The sequence below is a fragment of the Equus asinus genome, chromosome 4, assembly GCF_041296235.1.
Source record: "Equus asinus isolate D_3611 breed Donkey chromosome 4, EquAss-T2T_v2, whole genome shotgun sequence".
NCBI lineage: Eukaryota > Metazoa > Chordata > Mammalia > Perissodactyla > Equidae > Equus > Equus asinus.
The window spans coordinates 46,926,991-46,939,896 of NC_091793.1; the positions used below are offsets into that span (position 1 = coordinate 46,926,991).

At 36.1% G+C, this 12,906-nt stretch overlaps 1 long non-coding RNA gene across 1 annotated transcript in view; it reads right to left on the minus strand.

The window, feature by feature from the left end:
• The window catches only part of LOC139045172 (uncharacterized), a 53,535-nt gene that overhangs the window by 13,746 nt on the left and 26,883 nt on the right, over nucleotides 1-12,906 (minus strand). The window contains exon 3 of the long non-coding RNA XR_011503060.1: nucleotides 4,483-4,661. This is a non-coding gene — a long non-coding RNA (uncharacterized lncRNA). The remainder of the gene's footprint in view (nucleotides 1-4,482; nucleotides 4,662-12,906) is intronic.

Below are 12,906 nucleotides of genomic sequence, written 5' to 3' on the forward strand. Positions count from 1 at the left end.
ATGCCTGCCTCAGCATGGCTCAACAAGCAGTGCATATGTCTGCACCTGGGATCCAAACTGGTGAACCCTGGGCTGCCAAAGTGGAACACGAGAACTTAACCACTGTGCCACCGGGCTGGCTCCTGAGGCCTTAAATAATTGATTAAAAAAAAGCTATTTAAAATATTTTCAAGATCTACCTTAATTTTTTGAGGGTTAAAGTATGAACAAATTAATTAATTGTAGAGTGTTCATATAACTGATCTTTTAGGTTCTGAATTCTAAGAGCTTGAATCATGTTGTTAGTTCTCTTTTCATAATATGTCTCAGAGATTTATGCTTGAACAAGTTAGCAATAATTCATTAGTGATATGAGAAAAAGTAAATAAAAATCTATAAAAACTCACAAAAGATTTTCTATGACTACAATCCCCTCTGTTTGAATGAAATAAATGGTTTCACAAAACTCAGAACAATTAGTCCTTAATTTACATTTACTTTTACTAAAATATTTTTCTAATCTAGACAGAATTGAATGTTAACAGATTCAAGTATCTTTTAATAAAAATTCTTTTAGTTTAGGGAAACCTGGTTCTGGTATGCATATCTTTTTAGATTTTCTTCAAAACTCACAAGTGCAACTAACATGAAAATGAATTAAATTCATCTTACTTCATCCATATCTAAACAAGACAAAAACATAATCACTGAGACAGTCAAATGATAGAATAAAATGGTATAAAATGCAATTCGAGTTTTATGAACCAATAATTATGAGGGTTTCATATCTGCAACTCTTTTTAACTTTTGAGCCAGGCTTCCTAATGTCATATTAAATCTGTAATTACAAACTATGTTCTTATAGTATTTCAATAAAATATTCACAATGAACCCACTGGAGGTTCTTCCTTTAAGCCCTAAGCCACAAATAGATGACAGGAATTATCAGTGAGAACTCCTGGAATGATATGGTGGTGCAAATAGATGCATAATTTTCCATGTAGCTCAACTGACTGCATAAATAACTTTATTCAACAAAAAAAACTTGATCAGTAACAAGTTTAAAAGCTCACTGCAGGAACTTGTCTTCTGTCTAATTAAAAAGCTTTTCCAGGCCATTATTTTGGTAAGGAGTCTGCTGCTCAAGGGTTCATGTGAGTTTGGTAATGAAAGCAGTAGATGATAAAAATGCTTTACTTTCAGAGGTATACAAGTGAAAACTATTTTCTCCTTCCTCTCTTTAATTTGTTTTATTCTTTGAATTTTGGCTATGAAAATGTTTTCATTTTTCTCTCTTTTAAAAATAGCCGTCTCATAACGTATTTGTTTCCCAGCATTTTAAGGAGTTTGCCAATCCCTGCATTTTTTTGTGATTAGCTCCTCTGACAATTGCTTGTTTTCCCATTGGAGTGTGCTGGATTTTTATGCTTTGCTCTACTGCCTTAGGCATAATGTAGACTAATTCGAAAACGATGTCATGTTTCTTTATATGTTAGCAAAAAATAGAAAAATTAATACAAAGCTAATGCCTGGAATTTAGAGAAGCAAATATTTTTACTGATCATTTCAAAATTATTAACTAATTTAAACAAAGATATTTCAATATATTAGCTACAGTCATGTCTTATAGCACTTAGATCTGTAGTGATAACTAGTAATAAAAGCTATTTATTATTTGCTTACTCTATTCCAGGAAGAGTGTTAAGTCAATTATTCTATAAAGCCGGTCTTAAGGAATTATCTTTATTTTAGGAATGTGGCAGTTGAGGCTGTTACAAAGGAAGAGTGACTTTCCAAAAGTTGTGGAGCTGTTAAGTAGTAGAGCCAGGATGTCACCAAAGTGTGTCTGACTACTTACAACGCATTCAGTCACCATTGTCTCCAAGATTTTTTTTCCTGATAAACTTCAGCGTCATCTCCATACCCCTCCCTCCAGAATCAGCATGTATACTTGTTTTTCTAGTAAATTCATCTTGTTAGTTAAAAGCCAGATAGTCTTTATTTTTGTAGCTCTTCTCCTATGATAATATAGCAGCAATCTCAATTTTAAGACTACGGAGTACCAGTGTGGTGTTTTAGGATAGTGATATTCACTGGAAAGAGGCCAATTGGACATTGTATGATGATGCTAAATTAAGGAAAGGATTAACTTATACATATTGTCAAGATGCATGAGGATACAGAAGAAAGCCCTTGAATGTTGACATTTAGAAAAGAAAAAAAACACCACACACAATAAACACAATGTCACTCAAATGGCTAGTGTTTAGTTTTTAAATTAATGATTTCCATGCCAGAGCTGACCCACAGCATTGCTTGGCTTACTTTAAGAAAATGAAAAGAGAAATCAAAAAGGTTGCTCTAATCGTAGTTTCATCATAAACTAGATTTTTGGAAAGTCATTTGATTTTGTTAGAGCATCAGGATCCCCATCTATAAAATGGAGGTTTTCATAATTTTTGTACCTCAGCTGTCACAGCAATGCACTCTATTCAAATCAACTTGGTAACGAAGTGATCATCTACCATGTACAAGGTTTAGGAACTACAAACATGAAGAAATTTCTAGCCTTTTTTTCTGGGGGGACTGATTAGGTGGAGTATTCTGGCCTGTCTGGGTCATGTTCAATCCTTCATGATGCTGCCATCCTGTTAAGTATCTGAGCTATCATTTGTCCTCTCCAATGGATATGTTTATGCCATTTTAAGCAAATTGTAATCAGACAACAACACACTTTCCTTTTGTAGTCAAATTATGTTTTCTAGTGGGTGGAGAAATCAGTTCCAACTATAAGTCAGGTAGTGACAATTTGTAGTTTCACTCAAGTGAGAGCAAAGTTACTTTTCCTCTTACATCTCCTTATCAGTTTTGTTTATGATTCTGTGCAAATATTCATAATAAAAAATAACAAGCAGGGAAGGAGATATGCCTGACCTATAAATGTATAGACATGTTTACAACAAAACATGTTTTCCTTCCTTCTTGCAGCCTGTCAATTTCCCCTAGCCATTATACATAAAACTTAAATATTAATTTCTAGGGAAAGGCGACCAACCATCCTAGTTTGCCCAGGACAAAGGGGTTTCTCAAGATGCAGGGTTTTCAGTGGTAAAACCAGAAAAGCTCTGGAGAAAGTGGGAAGAATTGTTCACCCTATTCTATGTGGAGATAGAGAAAAAGAGAGAGAGAGAGGAATATCCATGAGATGGAGAGAGAGAGAGGAATATCCATGAGATGGATTGAGGGCCATTAGTATTGGGAACCTTCCTCTGTCACTAGGGGGATCTGGAGGGAGAGGGGACTTTGGAAGCAGGAGGAAGAGAGAAGGACTTTCTTCTTCCTTCTTATTGCTCTTCCCGTCAGCATAGCTCAAGCAATGGCACTTCACTTGGGCAACAATAGGTGGTTCCAGGTTTTTGACACCCTCAGCAGAAGCCTCATCGTGCCCTCTCATAGGAATCCTCACAAGCTGGACAAAGCTACCTCCTCAGCAATTTTAGCCCCAACTCTATAGCACCCCTCCTCTAAGCTCTGAGTTACTAAGATCATCCAGGCAGAACTCCCTCCTCAGAGGTCTGAGTGCCAGCTCTGTCTGGCCCCTTCTCCAAGCTTCTAGATTCTCATAGTCCTGCTTCCTATGGCTGGCCACTACTTACTACTGTTACTACCTTTATGTTGCCACAATGTTCCTTTTTGCTTTTTTAGCCCTCTACAAGTAGAACCAAATCACTATATTAAATTCTTTGTTGAAATATGTAGCACAATTTCCATGTCTCTGCCCAAACCTTGACTGATGCAAGCAGTAATTTAAAAATAAAATTGAAAACTTCTGCAAGAAATATTATTAGATTCCTTAACCAAAAGCTAAATTAAAAAATTACCAACCAATTAGCTTTTAGCTAAGATTGTTTACTGTATGAGGTTTCTTCCAAATATGATCGTGATTTTCTAATAACTAACTAAAATGAGGTCCTAATTTAGGAAAGTCCAATAATGTCGCTTTAAAATTTCATCAGATATTTATATAAAGAGGATAAATAAATTTAGGAAAATGCTTTTATCTGACTAACATAAATGTAATTTACTTATTTCTTGGAAATTATATGAAAACACAGAAGTTTTAGGCTCTTTATAAAGATGAACAATTTCTTTAGAGAACTTTGAAATTACATAGTTTATTTATTATTATATAAATATAAAGGAAACAAAAATAGAAAATTACATAAGGCATTCTTTAGTTTTCATCCTATTCAAAAACAAATCATGATTCCTATAGCTCTCTATCTACTAAAAAATAGATGTACTTCCATATTCATTTAGTAATATTTTATGCTTTTTTTAAATAAGCATTTCTAAATGGTTAATTGATAACATGGAGGGCTTATTACTCTAGGCACAATTGTAAACTCTTTAATTATTAATTAATTTATAATTTAGTTACTCCTCTAAGGTAGGATTATTATTATTCCCACCCTACAAAGAGGGAAATGGTGGCACACTTACCCAAGGTCACGTTGATTGTTGGAGACAGTAGCCAAACCTATGCTGGCTGGCTCCTATTAATGGATGCTCTATACCATTCCAATATGTTGTTCCTCATCCAGGTGGATGCTATGAAAAGTTGTCTATGTCTGGACATAAGGAAGAACGGAGTCAAACACTCGTCACCTTGGATAATAGTACTATAAGTAAGCAAGAACAAACACAAGAAAATAATATTATTGATCATTTATAAGAAGTAGATAGTTTTCATTTTAACTTAACATTACTCTTCATGAAACAGAAATATTTGCATTTCCTTTCTCTACCTTCGTTATTCTGCTGCAGAAGAAAATAAATCCCACCAACTGGGGTAGAGTTTTGCCTATGAATCTGGCATATATTATAGCTCAAAATTGATGGGATGTTTTCATATAATTTCTTCAATGAGTGACTTTAATTTATTAGGCAGGCAGAAATTTGGGGGAGAATTGTTTTTCAAGGAAAATAATTTTTGATTAGTTTCCATTACCAATAAAAGGAGCATGGACCAAAAATATAAATTCCCTAGTAAGAATCACATGTCTGTACCCTTAAGATATATTCTATTATATAATATATACTAAATATTAAGTTTAAAATGGGAAAACAGAAATGAAAAGCCTCTGATTTTAATAAAAAGCCAAAGTATTTGTATTTCATTAACAACATTCATTAACATTTCATTCATTAGGTTAACATTTATGGCCTATTACAAATATAAATAAGAATTTTTTTCTGATCTTAATTTGCAAACTCTCCACCATGGTTAAATAAAGAGGAGGTGGTATAAATTGTGGGAAAGTTACTCCTAGAAAACTTGGTATATTCTAAGAATGTGAGGTGGTGTGGCACATAGGACACGAGTAAAGAATTGAACGTCAAATTGGTTTTCTTTATATCCCTGGCTATTCCACTAAAAACAGTGTGACAAGTGTGACTCATAGTTTCCTCTTCCGTAAATGATGAATTCACAAGGTACTTAAAGTCCTCTCTGTCACAAGTTCTCCTAAATAAGGATGGCTATTTTATTGTTATGGATATCTGAGGCTAGAGACAGGGAAAGCAAGATGGAATTTTCTCACATTGTAACCTGAGAACAGTAGATACTGAATTGAGAAGAAATAAATGATTAGAGGCTGTGATTTTGGTCTAAAGTCCTATTCCCCATCCCCCCATTTCAGACTTCTGACTTTGTATGCTATGCTTAAAAGAGCTGTGGTTTCTCCTGAATAATTTTAGAGCAACGTTTTCAGATAGAACTTTCTGTAATGATGGAAATCTTCTCTATTCTCAGATGAGGCTAGAGAGCATGGGAAATGTGGCTTGTACAACTGAGGATCTGAATTTTGTATTTGATTTAATATTATTAATTTAAATTTAAATAGCCACCTGTGGCTAGTAACTACTACATTGGACACTTCAGCTTTGAAGGGTTTACACCTGGGTAGAAAATACAAGTCATAGTAGGGAAGCTGGCAGGAAATTTTGGGAGTCCACTAACCTCAAACAAAATTCTAAGTACTGAGTGTTCTATAGATGAATACTGGTTTTGAGCAAAGAACAAATAACATGATAAAGCAACAAATGACCTCAGAGACTTGGGTTATAGCTTCATGAAATTATAGAATGTAAGAAGCTTAAGAGACAATTTATATTAAATGTCTCATTAAATATTTAAATATAAATTAAGTCTTAGACATTAGTTAACTCACCTGGGGTCATTCAGGAACAGAATTATAAACAGACATTACTGATTTGATTAAAATTTCAGTAAACAAGAAGAACAACTAAATGTCAGTTGATAATCAAAAGCTATGTGAAAGATGATATGAGTAGAGCCACATTAAAATAAAGCCACAGCAGCCATTTCAGAGGAATTGCCTTGCACATCTTGTTTTCTTTATTTTTCTAACCACTAAACCACTAACAATCTAAGAAATCAAAAAGGACAAGAATATCCTGTTTGTAAGGACGGGTGAAATTGGACTTTGTAGATGATTGAATCACTAACCAATCAATGAAGTGCAAGTCTGGCCTTTTACCTGATGACTGAACCTCAAACCAATCTATGAAGTACAAAGCTAGCCCTACCTCATCTATCACTAATGAACTCTTCTTAATACAACTTACCTCATCTTCCTCCTTTTTTCCCATAAAATCCCTGAGCCACACTCCTGTAGTCAGGATGCTAGTTGGGTTTCTACCTGAATCTGTGCTCCCCAAATTGTAATTCTTTGATCCCAAATAAACGCTTTGCCTCTTAAACTGCCTTATGTTTTTGTAGGTTGACAGATAACGTAAGCTACCTTACATGATAAGCATTATTATTTTCCTGTTTACAGAAAACTCGGAGAGGTTAAGTAATATTCCAAGGTGTGATATTGCAATATAATAGTAACTACATATTTTGGTTTTCACCCCAGCTCCTGGCCACAGCTCCTAAAACCTTTGTAATTTCCTAAGTGATAAGAGTAATAAGAGCATCTTTTGTTGTATAACTTCCCTGGCTCCTGAAACAGCTCTGAAGGAATAAAGTTGAATTGAGTGGTTTTTGTTATTCATAAGAATCCCTTTTCAACTGTATCTGAGCTTATGTTAACGAAGTTACTTTTGGAAAGCCCCCAAGGATGGAGGGCCAGGGGAACCAACCATATGATTAGAGGGTTGGAACTTTTGGGTCTACCCTGGATCTCCAGGGAAGGAGAGAGGCTGGAGGTCGAGTTACTAACTGATGGCCAGTGATTTAACCAATCATGCCTATATTATGAAGGTGTCGTAAAATCCTAGTCAGAGAATTCAGAGAGCTTGTGGGTTGATGAAAACATCCATCTTTTGTCAGGGTAGCACACTATAACTCCTCTGGGACAGAAGCTCTTGCACTCAGGACTCTTTCAGATCTCACTCTGTGTATCTCTTTATCGGTCTGTTTGTCTGTAGCCTTTAAAATATCCTTTGTAATAAATCCATACTAGTACGTAAATTGTTTCCATGGGTTCTATGAGACGTTTTAGTATATTATCAAACCTGAGGAAGGGTTCATGGGAACCTCTGATTTGTAGCCAAGTTAGATAGAAGTTGTGGGTAACCTCGGGACCAGTACTTGCAAATGACATCTGGTGGGGAGCAGTCTTGTGGGACAGAGCCTTTCATCTGTGGGGTTTGTGCTAACTCTGTGCAGTTAGTACCAAAAGTGAGTTAAATTGTAGGACATCCAGTCAGTGTTTGCCAAGAATTGGGAAATTGCTTCATGCAGAAAACCCCACACATCTGGTGTCAGAAGTGTAGGGAGTAGAGGAAGCAATGAGCTTACTTTACAAATTTACAGAGATGATAAATGAGGGAACTCATAAGCAAATTCCAGTGTGACTTCAGAGATGTTTCTTTCCTTTTATATGAATTGCCTCCCGGGACTCTGAATTCCATAATGTTAGGGACTGAACATTTAGGGTCAACTTGAAGTCCTACCCGGGGAACTGTGGGCTGCTTTAGGTGGTTCACCAGGGATAGATCAAGAACTCATCCATAAGGAGCCCTCGATGAGTTGCTGTAGTACAGAGGACAGAACCAAATGTTTTGAGTTCTGTCTCATAACAGTAAGAAAAAGAACAATCATTTAATTGAGTAGCGAAATCATTTCAGTTTGTTAAAAATGTTCCTGGATTGAATAAAAACTAATCACTTTCCAGGTGATCTAATGGATTAATATCCTAAATTGTAGCATTCCCAAAGTGACATAGATATTTCTGCTTTAGTTGTGAGGATGTCTAGCAGTGATGTGCTGGACCTGGTATTTACTGGCCTGCAAGATGTGAATGTTTAATTTCAGGAATTTTGCAAGTCAGTTGACCCATATTGGTAGCTTGAAATTGGCAATGGTGGCAGAATTGACATCATGGAAAACAACAAATGTTATGGATAACCAGCCTTCTCAACCTTTGAAAAGCCAGTTGTTAAATATGTACCAGCATACCTCTGCCCTTGAGAGTCTGTGACTAGTAAGAGCTACCAAAGTCTGTTTATTAATAAACTTTAATTGCATCTTCCGTCTCTTGTTCCAGGTTGTGATTTAATTCTGTCCTTATTTCTTCTGTGCCTCTGTGAATGCTCTTTCCTACTTTTCCCCTTCTCTACCAACACAAATCCTACTTATCGTTTGTCAGAAATTTTCCCCACCTTCTTTAATTTATGATTTTCACTATCTTCTATTATTTCTTCTAATCTTACAGTCGTATCATACAGTTTTTCACTTCATTTCACTTAGTTTCATGTCTATTAATCTTTTCCAAATAAATGAAAATTGTATTTATTTTTTATATCCTACAGCACCAAGAATGGGTTTGTAGGTCCTAATTCGTGCTTGGCTGAGAAATTTAAATACACTGGAAAACTCAGAACATTTTTTGTTTATTTGCTCTAATTGATTTTTATTTACTTTGACCTGCCAACATTCAACTTCTCAACATCTAACAGATATCTAGTAAGCCAAGGTCTCTGCCTCCTCATCTTCTATATCCACGTAAGCGGAAAAAAACACACAAACATGCTAATTGGTCGGCTAAACTTAATGGAGCCCTTGAGGCTGCCTACCTATGTACCCTATTTCCTTTGTTCATTTCTTCTACTTGGATACATAGTACCTATCACACATTTAACATGTCCAAAAATAAGCTTCTAGTCTTCATCTTTAAAAGTGAACCTCAAAAAATCATCCCCATCAAAGTTAATAGTAACTTCATTGCTTCAGACAGCTTTTGCTATTTAACAACCTCCCCACCCCAACCCACCCCACCCCAACCCCCAATGTAGAGGTTAAAAACAGAAGTCAATTACTTAGCTAACATTTATGTGGGTTGGCAGTTTGGGCAGGATCAGCTGGGTAATTATTTTAGTGCTCTCAGCTGGGCTCACTCATGCCTCTGAGGTTAGCTACGGATCAGTTAGATTGGTTCTGCTTTGAAGGATTGACGGGTTATTATCAGAGACAACCAGAGTTTCTCATCATCTGGACTCCTGTTTGGGCTTGTTTGCATGGACATTCAGGGTTCCAGGTGAGCAAGAGGGCAAGCCCCAATATGCAAGAACTTTTTAAATCTTACATATTACCCTTATATTGGCTAAAGAAAGTCACATGGCCAAGCACAGATTCAGCATAGGAATAAAGAAATATCTTTGTATTCAAAATATATGGATAAAGGAAGGTAAGAACAAATTGGATACATTGGTGCAGTTAATTCACCTCGTCAATCCTTTATTTACTCAAGCAAAATCTTAGGGTCATCTTTGGTGCCTCTTTGTCTCATACCCCACATTAATCCAGAAGGAAATTCTACAGGTTTTGTCTTTAAAACATGTCCCAAACCCAACCATTTCTCACCACCAGCACCGCTTCCCCATGGTGTGAATCATTATCATCTCTCATCTAGTTTGTTATAAGCTCATAACTAGTCTTTCTTCTCCCACCCAACCCAACATCAACCTGTTCTCAACATTACAACCAGAACAATCCTTTAAGATATAAATCAGATCACGTCGCTGCTCAAAGCCCTTTGATGATTTTCTACTCATAGGAAAGCTGAATATGTGAAAATGCCCACATTCCCTACAAATTTTGGTGAACTCGTGTCCTTTTGATCTCATCTCCTACCACATCCCTCCATCTACCTCAGCTCTGTCTACGCTAGTCTCCTGCTGTTCCTCAAACTCACTCGGCGCATTCACATTCAGGGACTTCTCACCTTATATTCTCTCTTCCTATAGACACTCTTGCAACCAGAGCTCCACATTCGTCCCCCTCATTCCTTTTGGTCTTTCTATAACTTTCCAAGTGAGACCTTTGTTGATCACTCTATTTAAAACTGCTGCCCTTTGTCTGTTTTCATAGAAATGATCACCATCTAACTGCTGTACATTTAACTTACTTTGTTTACTGTCTCTTCCCCATCATTACAATATGAGCTCAATGATCCCAGGAATTGTTGTTTGTTTGTTCACTACAGTATCCCAAGCATCTAGTGTATTTCAGGCACATATAGTCATACATTGCTTAACGACAGGGATACATTCTGAGAAATGCATTGTTAGGTGATTTCCTCATCGTGCAAACATCATAGAATGTATTACACAAACCTAGATGGTATAGCCTACTAGGCTATATGGTACTAATCTTATGGGGTCACCATATGCATGTATGCTGTCCATCATTGACTGAAACATCGTTATGTGACTCATGACTGTAGTAGTAAATTTTAATAAACGAATGTTTGAATAACCACTGAATGAATGAAATACTAGTAAATGACCAAAATTACCCTACGTACAGTAGTCCCTCATTATCTTCAGGGGACATGTTCCAACACCCCCAATGGATGCCTGAAACCGTGGAAAGTACTGAACCCTATATATACTTTGTTTTTTCCCATACGTACATACCTATGATAAAGTTTAATGTATAAATTAGGCACAATAAGAGATTAACAATAACTAATAATAAAATAGAACAATTATAACAATATACTTTAATAAAAGTTACCATATATCTTAGCAATCTCAGCATGCAATTTTTTTTCTTATTAAGTCGAGAACTTTCACCTTTTCACTTAAAAGAAGTGCTTTATGGCTTCTCTTTGGCATATCTGAATTGCCAGCATCCCTGCTCTTGCATTTTGAGGCCACTATTAAGTAAAATAAGGGTTAGTTGAACACAATCACAGCAATACCATGACAGTCGATTTGAGAACTTAGATGGCTACTAAGTGACTAACCAGTGGGTAGCGTTTACAGTGTAAATACACTGGGAAGAGGGATGATTCCGGAAAGGACAGAGTGGGATGGCACAAGATTTAATTATGCTACTCAGAACACTGCAATTTAAAACTTATGAATTGTTATTTCTGGAATTTTCTATTTAACATTTTCAGATGGTGGTTGACCACGGATAACTGAAATCTCAGAGAGTGAAACCACAGATAAGGGAGGATTACTGTACAAGCCGTGTAGTGGTGAATGTCAGACTAAGTTCTTGTTACTATTCTTCTTCCCCATTATTTGATGCCCTCCCTCTAAGAGGACTATAATTCTTACTCACTGTCATATGACTTGCAGTGTGCATCCAAGTAGGAAGACAACATTTCCTGTTCAATTGACATCAGGGTTGGCCATGCTATTGGACATGACCAATGTCATGTAAGCAAAAGTGATATATGCCATTGCCAAGAAGAGATTTTAAGAGCCATGTCGTTTTCTACTATTATTCTTTTGTTTGTGTCATGAGAATGACATGTCTCAGATAGTGACTGCTTCTTCAGTCTGAGATCCAGAAGGAATATATATGGAGCAGAGCCACAGCCAACATATAATGTGAACAAACATAAACTTTTTTTTTTAAGCCAGTGAAATTATGGAGTTATTTGTTATAACAAGATGACTGAGGAAAAGCTGACCAGTACAGTTTCTGACCTTATGAAGTTTACAGACACAAAAGGAAAGCAGTCAAACCTACAGGAGTATTTCTTATATTCTACTTAATTAAGTTTAAATCATAAGGGAATCTACTGGACATGGAAACCTTATACATTGCAAAGAAAACAGAATTCAGCTGTCTCTGAAGAATGCTGGGCATCTTGCCCATATTTCTTTTGATATGTCTTCATTCTGGCCAAACTCACACTTTCTCACATCTGTTTATTTGGTGTCTTTCTGTTCTTCAGAGACTCTGTGCAGAAGCAAGTCACTGAGATGAGGAGGAAGAAGGAAATTTGACCAAGTTGTTACAGTTTAATGTGCTTCAGAATTCCTATTCCACTGAGTCATTTAAAACCTTTAAACTACTCTTTTATTTTATAGATTTTGATGTAAGTAGCTTATCATGGAAAAAATTACAACATTTCAAATATGAAAGAGTCATGGTTTGAGCCTAATAGCCCAATTGAATTTTTGTGAGTAGAGCCCCATAACAACTCCCGTGTATAAGCAAGTACAGGGGATAAAACAGCAGGAGGGAATGCATACAACTTCCAGCTAGAAAAAATGTCTATAAACTTATACCTCAAAGTCCATTCTCAGTGGTCAAAGCACAACTGATTCCAATAACATGCTTCTTTGTTCTTTGTTTGCCTGTGTGTGCCAACTTTTACATTTAAACCTAAAGCAATGTGTAATACATTGTGGCAAAAAAAAAAAAAAAAAGGACTTGACATTCACAAAGTTACATTGCTTTTCTGGTAATTCCTTATTATGTCACTGAGTGTTAAAATGAACTAAAAGTATATCTATGTCCCTGGGAATGAGCAAGAGAATAAAAATCTGGGTAAAGCTCAGTGATAGGAGTATATACATGATGGAGAGTAGTTAGAAAATTCAGTTTCAGATGTAAGCTGAAAGGAAGAGGAGTGTGATGGTGTCAAGGAT